Source organism: Pristiophorus japonicus, chromosome 1 (assembly GCF_044704955.1).
Source record: "Pristiophorus japonicus isolate sPriJap1 chromosome 1, sPriJap1.hap1, whole genome shotgun sequence".
NCBI classification, from domain to species: domain Eukaryota; kingdom Metazoa; phylum Chordata; class Chondrichthyes; family Pristiophoridae; genus Pristiophorus; species Pristiophorus japonicus.
The window spans coordinates 353694229-353709305 of NC_091977.1; the positions used below are offsets into that span (position 1 = coordinate 353694229).

The following is a 15077-nucleotide window of genomic DNA, read 5'->3' on the forward strand; positions in this document are numbered from 1 at the left end:
AATTTGCTGGAGTTCTTTGAGGATGTGATGCACAGGGAGAATCAGTGGACATGGTGTATTTGGATTTCCAGAAGGCATTTGATAAGGTGCCTCATAAAAGGTTACTGCACAAGATAAAAGTTGACAGGGTTGGGGGTAATATATTAGTGTTATATATGAATAAAGAGTCTGACTGGATACTGTGAGCTCAAAGTAAAGTGTGACCTTAGTCTTTTATTGCAGGTCTCCAGAGTGCCTCTCCAGCCTGTGAGGCCTCCTTAAGTACCTGTGCTCCCAAGTGATTGTGGGATCCCTTGGGACTCTAGGGGTTAAGCCCTCTGGTGGCTGAACAAGGTATATACAAGTTTACATACATAACAACACTCTGTAGAATTTACCAATATTTCGCAAAGATTCCTTGTACCTTTCCCCTGCAGAGGAGAAGAATCCCTTTCTGGACTTTTAAAATGGAAGGAAAAACTTCGGGACACAAATGAGTTTAAAGGGGCAGACAAGGCCTGCAGGGGATAAAAGGAGATGCATTCATGGAGACCGTCCCCCCCCCCCCCCACAGTGTTTGGACTCATAGGAAAGGGAATTTAATTTGGAACTCGATGAACATTTTGGTATCCGAGGAAAAACTCTGAGGAAGATACCTAAGAGCTTTATAAGTTTAAGATCTCGAAAGGAACATTTTGGAACAGACTGCCAGGACAGAGGGTGGGACTTCACTCAGGAATTGAGTATTGGAGCTAATTTAATTTGTCTGGGAGAATGAGTCGATCGATAACTAACAAGAACTGTGAGACATAAAAATTCGCTCCCGAGTGACAATAAATGCATCAAGAGCTATCAAGCTAATCACCGGAGACCATGAGTGGTATGCATGTGCAAATAGACCTATAGAAATCACGGGCCCAGCCCAACGGCCCAAATGTATAAACGCTGCCAACGATGCCAAACGGTGACATTCCACATTAACACATCATAATCAAATTACTGCTGAATGAGCCCGACAAATTCTGACAAAGAAGAGAGCTCAAAACTAATGAGCAGCTCCCTTGAAAAAAAAGATCTGGGCCAGATTTGGTGGGAGATAAGGAAGCCTTTTTGGGATATATCTATTCCCAGTTTTACAAGAAAAAGAACACAAGCAGCCGGAGGTGGGGAGTGAAGAAATAGAGTAGTGGAGAACACTGCAATAAATCATCAAGGACCGACTGAGCATGCCAACAGCAAGAGGCCCACGAAACGGAAGGTTGTCAGCAACCAAATTGATAACCCGGGCCACCACAACCAGTGAAACGACCAACCGAAACCAACTCAGCAAAAACCGAAGAATCGACATTTATTTCCACTCTACAATCTACTTCTGAATGACCAACGGGTGAGAAATTACCAAAAAGGACTAACTAAAACTATTCCTAACCAAAGAAAGTGGGTACTTACCCCATACATCCAAAATGCAACTTACCACATCAACGGACTCACCCCAACTGAAGACTACACAGTTTGAAGTCCTCTCCTCCGTCCGGGGTATGGCTCGCCTAGAAGACCAAGTGCAGTGAACCCCAAAACCGTGTCAAAAGGGATTGGTGAGCATAGCCCCTGAACCCCCAGAGCTATAACTTAGTTGGTTAGGGGAATTGGGAGGGGGGGGAGGCTGGGATAATTTGTGTTAATGTATCTGCATTCTCCTCTTTACCCCATTCAGAGTTTAAGCTGTATTCTTTTCCCCACAGGCTGTATTTTAACATTTTATTCAACGTGTTGTACCCCTCAGTGTGTATTGGTATCATTATTCTGTGTGTATTATTAAAGGCGTGCCTTTTAACTTCCTTTTAAACACAATAAAGCCAGACCTGCTTCCTACCCTGAAACCGATTGTCTGTCCAAGTCTGTCACAGTCCCTTCATAATTCCAGAATCTAGAACCAAGGGTGTGGGAGCGATTCGAAACCGCTCATATAAGGTCAGAAGGGATAGCTGACCCCCCCGATAGACCACCCCTTACATAATGGCAACCACGAAGGGACTCTGGGGCAAGGGATGTGATAAGAGAGAGACTGGTTTCAGGAAAAGAAGCAAAATGGAAGGGCGGATTTCCTCGTATGTGTTTAAGAGGGTAAATGTGGCTAAGGAGTGAGTACTCGATCTATTGTATGCTGAGCGTCGAGGAGACGCTGCAGCTCAATTGACCGAAAGCAAGGACCATAAAAGATCGATAGAGAAGGCCGTTTGGCTAATTTGCCTTCAGCTACAGATCCGGCTTCTAGATGAGGTGAATGAGAAATTAAATGGAGTATTGAGGCAGGCAGAAGAGAGGTCCAGTGCAAGGGCCACAGTCGGGGAAAGGCTGTGGACAGAGGTGGGGCAGTTAAGGGAAAGTAGAGAGCTCACTAAAGAAAGGCACAAAACCCAACTGGACCTTTTACAGTGTCAGATAAAGGTCAGAAGGGAAAGCTGACCCCCCGATAGATCACCCTTTACAACTCCCCCCAAAGTTAATAGTGTAACTATTTACAAGGTGAGTCAATCTGGGGCCTTTCTTTCCCTGGTTGATCGTCTCGGTGCAAATGCTGGTTTTGGTGAATCATTTGTTGGGCCCTCGCTGGGCTGCTGTGCAGCTGGCCTTGCTGGGCTGCCTGGTGTGGCGAGTCCTGCTGGGCTGCTGCGGGTGATGGGTTCTGCTTCATGGTCAACTGCGGTGTCGGTTGCCACTGGTGTCCATGTTGGGGGGGTCAAAGAAGATAGGGTCCAAAGTGGGTTGCTCAGGGTAGTCCGTGAATCTGAGTTTGATTTGATCCAAGTGTTTCCGGTGAATGAGTCCATTTGAAAATTTGACCCGAAACACCCTGCTCCCCTCTTTGGCCACAATAGTGCCGGGAAGCCACTTGGGACCTTGTCCATAATTTAAAACAAATACAGGATCATTGATTTCAATTTCACGTGACACATTTGCGCTATCATGATATGTACTTTATTGAAGCCGCCTGCTCTCTACCTGTTCATGTAGATCAGGGTGAACTAACAAGAACCTTGTCTTAAGTGCCCTTTTCATGAGCAGCTCAGCAGGTGGAATCCCAGTGAGCGATTGGGGTCTCGTGCAGTAGCTAAGCAGAACTCGGGATAGGCGAGTCTGTAGTGAGCCTTCAGTTATCCTCTTCAAGCCCTGCTTGATAGTTTACACTGCTCTCTCTGCCTGACCATTAGATCCTGGTTTGAACGGGGTAGATGTAACATCTTTGATCCCGTTACGGGTCATGTACTCTTTGAACTCGGCACTGGTAAAACATGGCCCATTGTCGCTCACCAGGACATCAGGTAGTCCGTGCGTGGCAAACATGGCCCGCAGGCTTTCAGTGGTGGCAGCGGACATGCTTGCCGACATTATCTCACATTCAATCCATTTGGAGTATGCGCCTACAACCACAAGGAACATTTTACCTAAACGGGCTTGCATAGTCGACATGGACCCTGGACCACGGTTTGGAGAGTCAAGACCATAAACTTAGTGGCGCCTCCCTGGATGCATTGTTTAACTGCGAGCATGTGTTACATCTGTGCACACAGGACTCTAAGTCCGCATCGATACCGGGCCACCACACGTGGGATCTGGCTATCGCTTTCATCATTACGATGCCTGGGTGGCTATTGTGGAGGTCACTGATGAAAGTGTCTCTGCCCTTCTTGGGGACCACTACCCAATTGCCCCACAGAAGGCAGTCTGCCTGTATAGACATTTCATCTTTGCGCCGCTGGTACGGCTTTATCTCTTCCTGCATTTCCAATGGGACACTGGACCAGCTCCCGTGAAGTGCACAATTTTTTACTAGGGACAATAAGGGGTCCTGGCTCGTCCAGGTTCTAATCTGTCAGGCTGTGACGGGTGATTGCTCACTCTCGAATGCTTCCATAACCATGACTAAATCTGTCGGCTGCGCAATTTCCACCCCCATGGTGGGCAATGGCAGCCTACTGAGAACATCGGCACAGTTTTCTGTGCCTGGCCTGTGGCGAATGGCGTAATTGTATGCGGACAACATGAGTGCCTATCTCTGGATGCGGGCCGTGCATTCGTATTTATCCCCTTACTCTCGGAAAAAAGGGATATAGGTGGCTTATGGTCAGTCTCCAATTCAAGTTTTAGCCCAAACAGATATTGATGCATTTTCTTTACCCTATAGACACGCGCTAATGTTTCTTTTTCAATCATGCTGTAGGCTATCTCAGCCTTAGACAGACTTCAGGATGCATAAGCAACTAGTTGCAATTTCCCAGATTCATTAGCTTGTTGCAGTACACACCCGACGCTATACGACGACGCATCACATGCTAGTACCAAACGCTTACATGGATCATACAACACAAGCAATTTGTTTGAGCATAACAATTTTCTCGCTTTTACAAAGGCATTTTCTTGGCTTTGCACCATACCCATTCGTCTCCTTTACGCAGTAAGGTGTGCAGTAATTCTAACAGTGTGCTGAGACCCGGTAAGAAGTTACCAAAGTAGTTCCCTAGTCCTAGAAACGACCGCAGCTCCGTCACGTTCTGTGGCCTCAGTCCATTCTCGATTGCCTCTGTCTTTGAAACAGTGAGCCTGATGCCGTCCGCCGCGATTCTTCTCCCCTGGTACTCCACTTCAGGCGCCATGAAAATGCACTTCAAACGTTTCAACCTGAGCCCCTCGCGGTTGAGTCGACTAAGAACCTCCTGCAGGTTCTGCAGATGCTCGATTGTGTTCTGACCTGTAAACAAGATGTCGTCCTGGAAGACCACCGTGCGCGGGACCGACTTCAGTAAGCTTTCTATGTTTCTCTGGAATATCACCGCGGCTGATCGAATTCCAAACGGGTATCTGTTATAAATGAAGAGACCTTTGTGTGTGTTGATGCAGGTGAGGCCTTTCTATGATTCCTCAGGCTCCTGCATCATGTAGGCCGAAGTCAAGTCCAGCTTCGTGAATGTCTTTCCTCCCGCCAGCGTAGCAAAAAGGTCGTCATCCTTTGGTAGTGGGTATTGATCCTGCAGGGAGAAACGATTGATAGTTACTTTGTAATCACCACAGATTCTGACGGTGCCATCTTGTTTGAGGACTGGAACAATCGGACTGGCCCACTCGTTGAATTTGATCGGCGAAATGATGCCCTCTCATTGCAGCCGGTCCAGCTCGATCTCTACCCTTTCTCTCATCATGTACGGTACTACTCTCGCCTTGTGATGGATGGGTCGCGCCCCCGGAATTAGATTGATCTGCACTTTTGTTCCTTGGAACTTCCCAATGCCTGGTTCGAACAGCGAAGGGAACTTGTTTAAGACCTGGGAAGTTTCATCGACGGACGAAAGCACTAGGACGTCATCCCAGTTCCAGCATCTCTTTCCCAGCCAGCTCCTGCCGAGCAGCGTGGGACCATCGCCCAGTACCACCCAGAGTGGTAGCTTGTGCACTGCTCCACCGTAGGAAACCTTTACAGTAGCACTACTGATTACGGGAATCAGTTCCTTTGTGTAAGTTCTCAGTTTCGTGCAAATGGGAGTCAAGACTGGCCTTGAGGTCTTGTTGCACCACAATTTTTCGAAAGTCTTTTTGCTCATAATGGACTGGCTCGCGCCCCTGTCCAGCTCCATTGGCACCGGGAGTCCATTTAATTCAACCTTCAGCATTATCGAGGGACACTTTGTGGTAAATATGTGCACGCCATATACCTCTGCCTCCTCGGTCTGAGGCTCTGGATCATCGTGATCCGCCCTGGATCTGTCCTCCTCTGCAACATGGTGGTTTGCGGGATTAACAAGGTTTGCAGCTCGCCTGCTCATACGTTGGAGATGTCTCATTGTTCCACAGCCCTTGTAAACGTACCCTTTGAAGCGGCATGAATGGAAACAATGTTCTCCACCGCAGCGCAAACAAGGTGTTAATGGCCTTGCATTCATCATCTTTGATGGTGGACGCTGAGACATCTGCAGACGTGCAGCTGCAGGCATGTGGTGCCTGCCCTGTATGTTGCGATTTGAAAACAGCATCACTTTGTTCACAATACTTGTAGCAGCACTTGTGTGCTGAGAGATTTGCTTAGTATTGTCACTGGTGGCAATGAATGCCTGGGCTATCGCTATGGCCTTACTCAAGGTTGGGGTCTCTACAGTCAAAAGTTTGCGAAGTATTACTTCATGGCCAATGCAAGTACGAAAAAGTCACTGAGTATATGCTCCAAATGTCCTTCAAATTCGCAATGTCCTGCAAGGTGTCTTAGCTCGGCGACATAACTCACTACTTCCTGGCCTTCAGACCTTTTGTAGGTTTAGAACTGGTACCTCACCATCAAACCGCTTTCCTTCAAGTTCAGATGCTCCCAGACCAGTGTGCACAAATCACCATACCATTTCTCTGTGGGTTTCGCTAGAACAAGCAGATTTTTCATGAGACCATACGTTGGTGCCCCACAGACGGTGAGGAAAATCGCCCTTAGTTTGGCAGCGTTCGCTTCTCCTTCCAGCTCGTTGGCTACGAAGTATTGGTTGTGTCGCTCCACGAAAGTTTCCAATCATCTCCCTCTTTCTCCAGGATGCCCACTGTTCTCTACATTGTTGGGTTCATCATCTGCATCTCGTCGCCAGTTTTTATATATGAATAAAGAGTCTGACTGAATATTGTGAGCTCAAAGTAAAGTGTGACCTTAGTCTTTTATTGTAGGTCTCCAGAGTGCCTCTCCAGCCTGTGAGGCCTCCTTAAGTACCTGTGCTCCCAAGGGATTGTGGATTCTCTTGGGACTCCAGGGGATGAGCCCTCTGGTGTCTGTACAAGATATATACAAGTTTACATACATAACAACCAGCATGGATAGAGGATTGGCTAACTAACAGAAAACAGAGTCGGGATAAATGTGTCATTTTCCGGTTGGCAAACAGTAACTAGTGGGGTGCTACAGGGATCGGTGCTGAGGCCTCAACTATTTACAACTATTTACAATGTATATTAATGACTTGGATGAAGGGACCGAGTGTAATGTAGCCAAATTTGCTGATGATACAAAGATGGGTGGGAAAGCAAATTGTAAGGAGGACACAAAAAATATGCAAAAGGATATAGACAGGCTAAGTGAATGTTCAAAAATTTGGCAGATGGACTATAATGTGGGAAGAGATTATCCACTTTGGCAAAAAAAATAGAAAAGCAAATTATTATTTAAATGGAGAGAGATTACAAAATCCTGCAATACAGCGGGACCTGGGGGTCTTCGTGCATGAAACACAAAAAGTTAGTATGCAGGTACAGCAAGTAATCAGGATGCAAGGGGGATGACAAAGGTGGTGTGCCAAGTTAATGGAAGCAATTATTTCTGTGCAGTGCATGTGGAAACATTGAAAAATCTAGTCATTAAATTAATATTAATTTATCAAGATTGCAAGCCTTAAGTAAAGGAGTTGAGTTAAAAATTGTTTAAAACTAATAATCTTATTTTTATAACTAGTGGATGTAGTTTGTTAGACTGTGGGGGGCGGGGGGGGGGGTTATGCAATTAAAATAATCATACATTCCAAAGCCAATAAAGCATTCTGCTTGGAAAAGCAATACTCCCACAATAAGAAAAAATAATCTGTTTTATTAAATGTTTTGATGTTACTCTTTAAACTGAGACAGGGGAATTCCTGTTAATGGAAAGTGAAAGCGGGAGAAATTTATGTTTGCCAGCAAAGTTGCTGGTTTCACTGGCAACTGGAATTAACAGCCACAAAAAATTTCCACAACACTAATGGAGCAAAATTGGTTTGAGGGGCATGTAGATTTGTGCCACAGTGCTTCCCTTCCGTGTAACACCGTCTTGGTGGCATTGCTGGAGGCTTCCGAGATGAAGGCCGGAATCTTCCCAGCCCTGCGAATGCGGGTTTGGAGGCAGGCCCGCTGTCAAAATGGTCCTGATTGACAGCAGGTCAGGACCCCCTCTGAACCTGCCTCTGTGTGAGTTTCTCAGCTGTCAGATCTGCGTTCGGATGGCAGACCCGCTAGCAAGCGGCGGACAGGTAATTAATATCATTAAAAGGTACTTAAATGCTAGTTAAGACGCTTAAAAGCAGGCAGTTACAATTTTACCAACCTTTTGACGGGTTTGCCATCTCTTGGGTTTCACGCCAGGTAATTGGAGTCGGGTTCTCAGTGACTCTCTATTACTTTGGCTAGTTGACAGCTGCAGAAGTGGTATAAAAGCTATCATTTTACAGCGGTTCACTTTCCAATGTCAGAAGCTGAAGGCTTCAGGTTTTGGAAGAGACTTTTTAGCTGCATGCACTTTGGAAGTATTTGCAGCGAACTCTCTATTCACTGTCACCTTGGTGGAGCAACCTCCCTCACCACTGACAGGGCGCTTCAGTCATCTCAACCTCACCTGCCAACTATTCCAGCAGCATCGGTGCCCTTGACAAAATCTCACCTTGGTCCAGAATCCCACCACGATCAGCCCCAACACCAACATCACTAAACGCACCAGCATCGCCAACCTTCTCCGCAATCACCGGATGCTGCATAGTAAACAGGGCATCAGCACCCGACCACAATGCTACCTGGGAGGCCAGGGATGGCCTCACCATGGCCACTTTTACTTCACTTCACGCTGTACACCCTGGCTGCCACATGATGTGCCAGGTTGGCACCACCCCACACCAAGACAGTAAAGCATCCCTACAATGTCAAATCCATTCCTTTCATACGCATCACTATTGTGGGGGGTACACTTATGTCTCACCATTCACTGCAACTCACTAATCCACTTCCAAAGGTGCCCACCAATTTGTCCGAGAACGCAAAGTCATGAAAATAAAGATTTCAATGTTTGACAACACGTCAACATTAACTATACAGGACTGTGTGCTGTGACTTCCACCATAACCCAAGTGCCTACCCTTGTGTGTTGTTAGTTGGTATGATTGGACAAGGAAGAGGGTGAATGTGAGGGGTGGCTAGTGAAATGGGGAACTGATAATGTAGATAGAGAGGGATAGGTGGAGGTTGGTGTGAGTAAGGATGCACAGGGGTAGAGTAGGGAAGGCAGAGTGATGGGGATGTGATGAGTGGCACAGCAGGATGAGGTTGAGTGTGACTTTGCAGCAACGTTTCGTGATCTACTGAGATCATTGAAAGGTTTGCGCCACTGCAGCCAGCTCCTCCTGACGACATCCCTGCTTGTGCCCTCATGTGCAATGTGCAACCAGGCTGCTTTGGTCTCCTGAAGAGATCTCTTCCGTCCAATGTAATGGAAGAGAACCTCCCTGCGTGCTGTGAGCCTGGGTGTAGCCGTACACCTTTGTGCAGTGTTTGTCAGTGTTTGCAGTAGCTCAATGCTGCAAAAGACTAACAGATGAATTGTGAATAAAAAGTTCGGCATTGTCTCTTTAAGGAAACCGGCTGATGACGCGTCATCAGATGACGTCATCAGACTGCTTCTAGTTAATTGGCCTGGAAACCCGCAGGGCGGGCTTAACGAGCCCCAGCCACGGAAGATTGAAGGGAGAGGGCGGACTGCACTTCGGGTCGGGTTTCCCACGCTACACCAATGCCGCCCACATCGAACTCGCCTCTGTTGCCGAAATCCCAGCCTAAGTTTCTGCCCAGGTGTGGTGTTAGAGCTTCCCACAACCTCTGTGAGCGAGGCTGTGGTACTCACAGGAAATTGTGGGTAATGAAGCAGCATTAGAATTTTAGGGGGCCAAACACACTGAAGCAATCAATCCTGCAGCATGCTACCCACCACCATCTCAGCAAAACCCCAGCCCTGCACGTGATAGAAAAGGCCATCCGTCAGTTCAAGAACAAGGTATTGGGAGCGGATGGAATCCCCGCTGAGGCACTAAAGTATGGCAGAGAAGTACTATTGGCACGAATGCATGACCTAATTTCTCTCTTCTGGAAGGAGGAGAGCATGCTGGGAGATCTCAGAGATGCAGTAATCGTGACCATCTTTAAAAAAGGGGATAAGTCCGACTGCAGCAACTACAGGGGAATCTCCCTGTTATCAGCCACTGAGAAGGTCATCACTAGAATCCTCCTCAACTGTCTTCTCTCTGTGGCTGAGGAGCTCCTTCCGGAGTCACAGTGCGGATTCCATCCACTATGGGGTAAAACGGATATGATCTTTACGGCGCGACAACTGCAAGAGAAATGCGGGGAACAGCACCAACCCTTGTACATGGCCTTCTTTAATCTTACAAAAGCCTTCGACACTGTTAACCACGAGGGACTATGGAGTGTCCTCTGTTTTGGCTGCCCCCAAAAGTTTGTCGCCATCCTCTGCTTGCTTCATGACCACATGCAAGCCTGACCAACGGATCCACCACAGAACCAATCCACATCCGGACCGGGGTCAAGCAGGATTGTGTCATTGTGTCAACCCTCTTCTCGATCTTCCTCGCTGCAATGCTCCACCTCACATTCAACAAGCTCCCTGCTGGAGTGGAACTAAACTATAGAACCAGTGGGAACCTGTTCAACCTTTGTCGCCTCCAGGCCAGATCCAAGACCATCCCAACTTCTGTCATCGAGCTACAGTACGCGGACAAAGCTTGCATCTGTGCACATTCAGAGACTGAATACAAGCCACAGTTAACATCTTCACCGAGGCGTACGAAAGAATGGGCCTTACATTAAACATCCGTAAGACAAAGGTCCTCCACCAACCTGACCCCACCACACAGTACTGCCCCCCAGTCATCAAGATCCACAGCACGGCCTGGACAACGTGGACCACTTTCCATACCTCGGGAGCCTATTATCAGGAAGGGCAGACATCGACGATGAGGTTCAACACCGCCTCCAGTGCGCTAGCGCAGCCTTCAGCTGCCTGAAGAAGAGAATGTTTGAAGATCAGACCCTCAAATCTCACACCAAGCTTATGGTCTACAGGGCTGTAGTGATACCCGCCCACCTGTATGGCTCAGAGACGTGGACCATATACAGTAGACACCTCAAATCGCTGGAGAAATACCACCAGTGTTGTCTCCTCAAGATCCTGCAAATCCCCTGGGAGGATAGACGCACCAATGTTAGTGTTCTCGATCAGGCCAACATCCCCAGCATCGAAGCACTGACCACACTCAACCAGCTCCGTTGGGCAGGCCACATTGTTCGCATGCCTGACACAAGACTCACAAAGCAAGCGCTCTACTCGGAACTCCTACACGGCAAGTGAACCCCAGGTGGGCAGAGGAAACATTTCAAGGACACCCTCAAAGCCTCCTTGATAAAATACAACATTCCCACCAACACCTAGGAGTCCCTGGACAAAGACTTCCCTAAGTGGAGGAAGAGCATCCGGGAGGGCGCTGAGCACCTCGAGTCTCGTCACCGAGAGCATGCAGAAAACAAGCGAAGGAAGCGGAAGGAGCGTGCAGCAAACCAGACTCCCCAACCACCCTTTCCTTCAATGACTGTCTGTCCCACCTGTGACAGAGATTTTAATTCCCATATTGCACTATGCAGTCACCTAAGAACTCACTTTTAGAGTGGAAACAAGTCTTCCTCGATTTCGAGGGACTGTCTACGATGATGACAAATTAAAATGACGTGAAACAATACAATTTTCAGCCCTTTCTGTCTTAAAAAAAATAAGATTATATAGAAGTCCCAATTGTAAATATTCAGCTCTTAAAACTAAATTACCTTCCTAACCTCATCAAATGGGGAAATAGCCTCAGCAGTAACACAACTGGCTCAGCAAGCCAGGGAAGGGGTAACCAGGGTTTCGCACGCAGCACTGCAGCTTTGTGCAGGGGGTCTATCTACAAGAGAGGACCTCTATCTACAAGGGCCAGGAGGCCATCCAGAAAGAAGACTACATCACAGAGGCCATCATTGCCAGCAGTGTCACCCTTACTATCTGGCTCCAATGCCCAAAGAAGCTTTATGACCTCAGAACACTGGTCAACGTCAGTGAATGCATTTTCAAAAGCCATCTCCTACCAGCAGCACCACTTTTCTTACACACTGCTCAATGCAAGACCCCCAATTACTCACCTACCAATAATCTGCACCAATCACAAGGCACACTTCCCATTCTTAGCCTCACCTCATCCCCTTGGAGGAGACGGTGCTGGCCATTCTTGCCAGCAGCATGGCTGAAAGGACATAAGATGCTGGTATCCTGTTATGTTATCCTTCTTCTGGCATGCACATCATGCTTTCCCAACCTCCCATCACCACAACTCCATCCTTGGGCCTCCTCATTTCACACACCCAAGAAATGCAGCCTGCCTAGCCAGTGGGTGACAAATAAGAGGAAAAGGAGAGTGAAAATAAACAAGAACAGAAAAAGATTGATTTGACACTCCCAGTCACCAGCTCTTCAAGGTCAACCAGCAAGGACCCCACTGAAAGTCAGCAGCCTTCCACAAGCCATGCTGCAGCCACAGGTGTAACACTGCATGACATCAGTAGGATAGGCAAAGGAACACACAAGCCAGTCACTAAGAGAATGCATCAGGGTGATGAGTTGATTTCTTGATGTCATGTTGGATGCATAGATGTATAAAGTTGGATTGGAAAGTATGCTTTATGGTGGTTTTTATTTCAGCATCGTGGCCAAGAGGATGTTGTGATGATCAGTAACAGAGGGAAAGTAAGGTGTGGGACTAATGTTGAAAGGGGAATTGGCATTGTGGTCACTGGGGTCGCAGGCAGATGATTCCATCCCGGATGTCCCAGCCACAAAGGGGTTGCCTGAGATGCATCATTCCATCTAATTCCTCTTCTTCGGCTTCCTCCACTTCTGCTTCCTCCTCTTCCGTGCCTTCCTCTTCCCTCTGCAAGCCAATGCTGTAAATATGAAATGACAGCATAAAATGCTGGAAATACTGAGCTGGTCAGGCTGCATCTCAACCTGAGACGTGAACTCTGTTTTTTGCTCCACGGATGTTGCCTGACCCCCTGAGTATTCGCAGCATGTTCTGTCTTCTCAAAAGCCTTAATTTACCGTCAAGCCCTTGCAAACATCCAGCATCATTCCCTACACATTTAAAAAAACTTTTCACATCTATTGCAGCAAGCCACTACTTAAATAATAAAAAAAAAACAGTTCAAAACCTTACATTCAAACTTACCTAACAATTTGCCCTTTAAGAGGTGCAGGCATCAACATTGTCAGTGCTGAATTCAGCGCTAGAGTCAAAGTTTGCGTTGGTGTCGTTAAATGACGGAAGGTGTCATTGACAGTGCTATCAAGCGGCACTTACGCACCAATAATCTGCTCGCCAATGCTCAGTTTGGGTTCCGCCAGAACCACTCGGCTCCAGTCCTCATTACAGCCTTGGTCCAAACATGGACAAAAGAGCTGAATTCCAGAGGTGAGGTGAAAGTGACTGCCCTTGACATCAAGGCAGTATTGTGGCATCAAGGATCCCTAGTAAAAGTGAAGTCAATGGGAATCAAGGGGAAAACTCTTCACTGGCTGGAGTCATACCTAGCACAAAGGAAGATGGTTGTGGTTGTTGGAGGTCAATCATCCCAGCCCCAGGACATTGCTGCAGGAGTTCCTCAGGTTAGTGTCCGAGTCTCAACCATTTTCAGCTGCTTCATCAATGACCTTCCCTCCATCATAACGTCAGAAATGGGGATGTTCGCTGATGATTGCATAATGTTCACTTCCATTCGCAACTCCTCAGAAAATGAAGCAGTCTGTGCCCGCACGTAGCAAGATCTGGATGACATTCAGGATTGGGCTGAAAAATGGCAAATAACATTCGTGCCACACAAGTGCCATCCAATGACCATCTCCAACAAGCGAGAGTGTAACCACCTCCCCTTGATATTTGATGGCATTACCATCACCAAATCCCCCACCATAAAGATTCTGGGGGTTACCATTGACCAGGAACTTAACTGGACCATTCACATAAATACAGTGGCAACAAGAGCAGGTCAGAGGCTAGGTATTCTGTGATGAGTGTCTCACCTCCTGACTCCCCAAAGCCTTTCCATCATTGACAAGGCACAAGTCAGGAGTGTAAAGGAATACTCTCCACTTGTCTGGATGCGTGCAGCTCCAACAACAATCAAGAAGCTCGACACTATCCGAGTCAAAGCAGCCCACTTGATTGGCTCCCCCATCCACAACCTGCAACATTCACTCCCTCCAGCACCAACGCACCGTGACTGCAGTGTGTACCATCTGCAAGATGCATTACAGATCTTGCGGAGCCATCGTTGGTGGTATTTCTACAGCAATTTCAGGTGTCTGCTGTATATGGTCCATGTCTCTGAGCCATACAGGAGGGCGGGTATCACTATAGCCTTGCAGACCATAAGTTTGGTGCCACCAACGATGTCTTCACAAGATCCTGCAAATCCCCTGGGAGGATAGATGCACCAACGTCAGTGTTCACGACCAGGCTAACATTCTCAGCATCGAAGCACTGACCACACTCGACCAGCTCTGTTGGGCAGACCACATTGTCCGCATTCCCGACACAAGACTCCCAAAGCAAGCACTCTACTCAGAACTCCTACACAGCAAGTGAGCCCCAGGTGGGCAGAGGAAACATTTCAAGGACAACCTCAAAGCCTCCTTAATAGGTGCAACATCCCCATTGACACCTGGGAATCTCTGGCCAAAGACCGCCCTAAGTGGAGGAAGAGCATCTGGGAGGGCGCTGAGCATCTCAAGTCTCATCGCTGAGAGCATGCAGCAGCAGAAGGAGCGACTCCCCACTCACCCTTTCCTTCAATGACTATCTGCCCCACTTGTGACAGAGACTGTAATTCCTGTATTGGATTGTGTTATGTATCTGGACTTGTATATACGCTGTACAGCCACCCTTGGGAGCACAGGTAATTAAGGAGGCTTTACAGGTTGGAGAGGCACTCTGGAGACTAAGGGCACACATGACTTTGAGCTCACAGTGTTCAGTCTGACTCTTTCTCCATACACTACAACTGGCGACATGATATAGATAGCGAATCCAAAGATGCAGAGAACAGTGTGCATCCTGGAGAAATTCTTGGAGGGAGATGATTGGGAAACTTTTGTGGAGCGACTCGACCAATACTTCGTGGCCAACAGGCTAGATGGGGAAGCGAGTGCTGCCAAACAAAGGGCAATCCTCCTCACCGTC

The 15077-nt window shown here is 47.6% G+C and overlaps 1 protein-coding gene across 1 annotated transcript in view; it reads right to left on the minus strand.

Annotated features, from left to right (window-relative positions):
* The window catches only part of colec10 (collectin sub-family member 10 (C-type lectin)), an 81036-nt gene that overhangs the window by 27414 nt on the left and 38545 nt on the right, over positions 1 to 15077 (minus strand). The gene's annotated exons all lie outside the window — the stretch shown is intronic.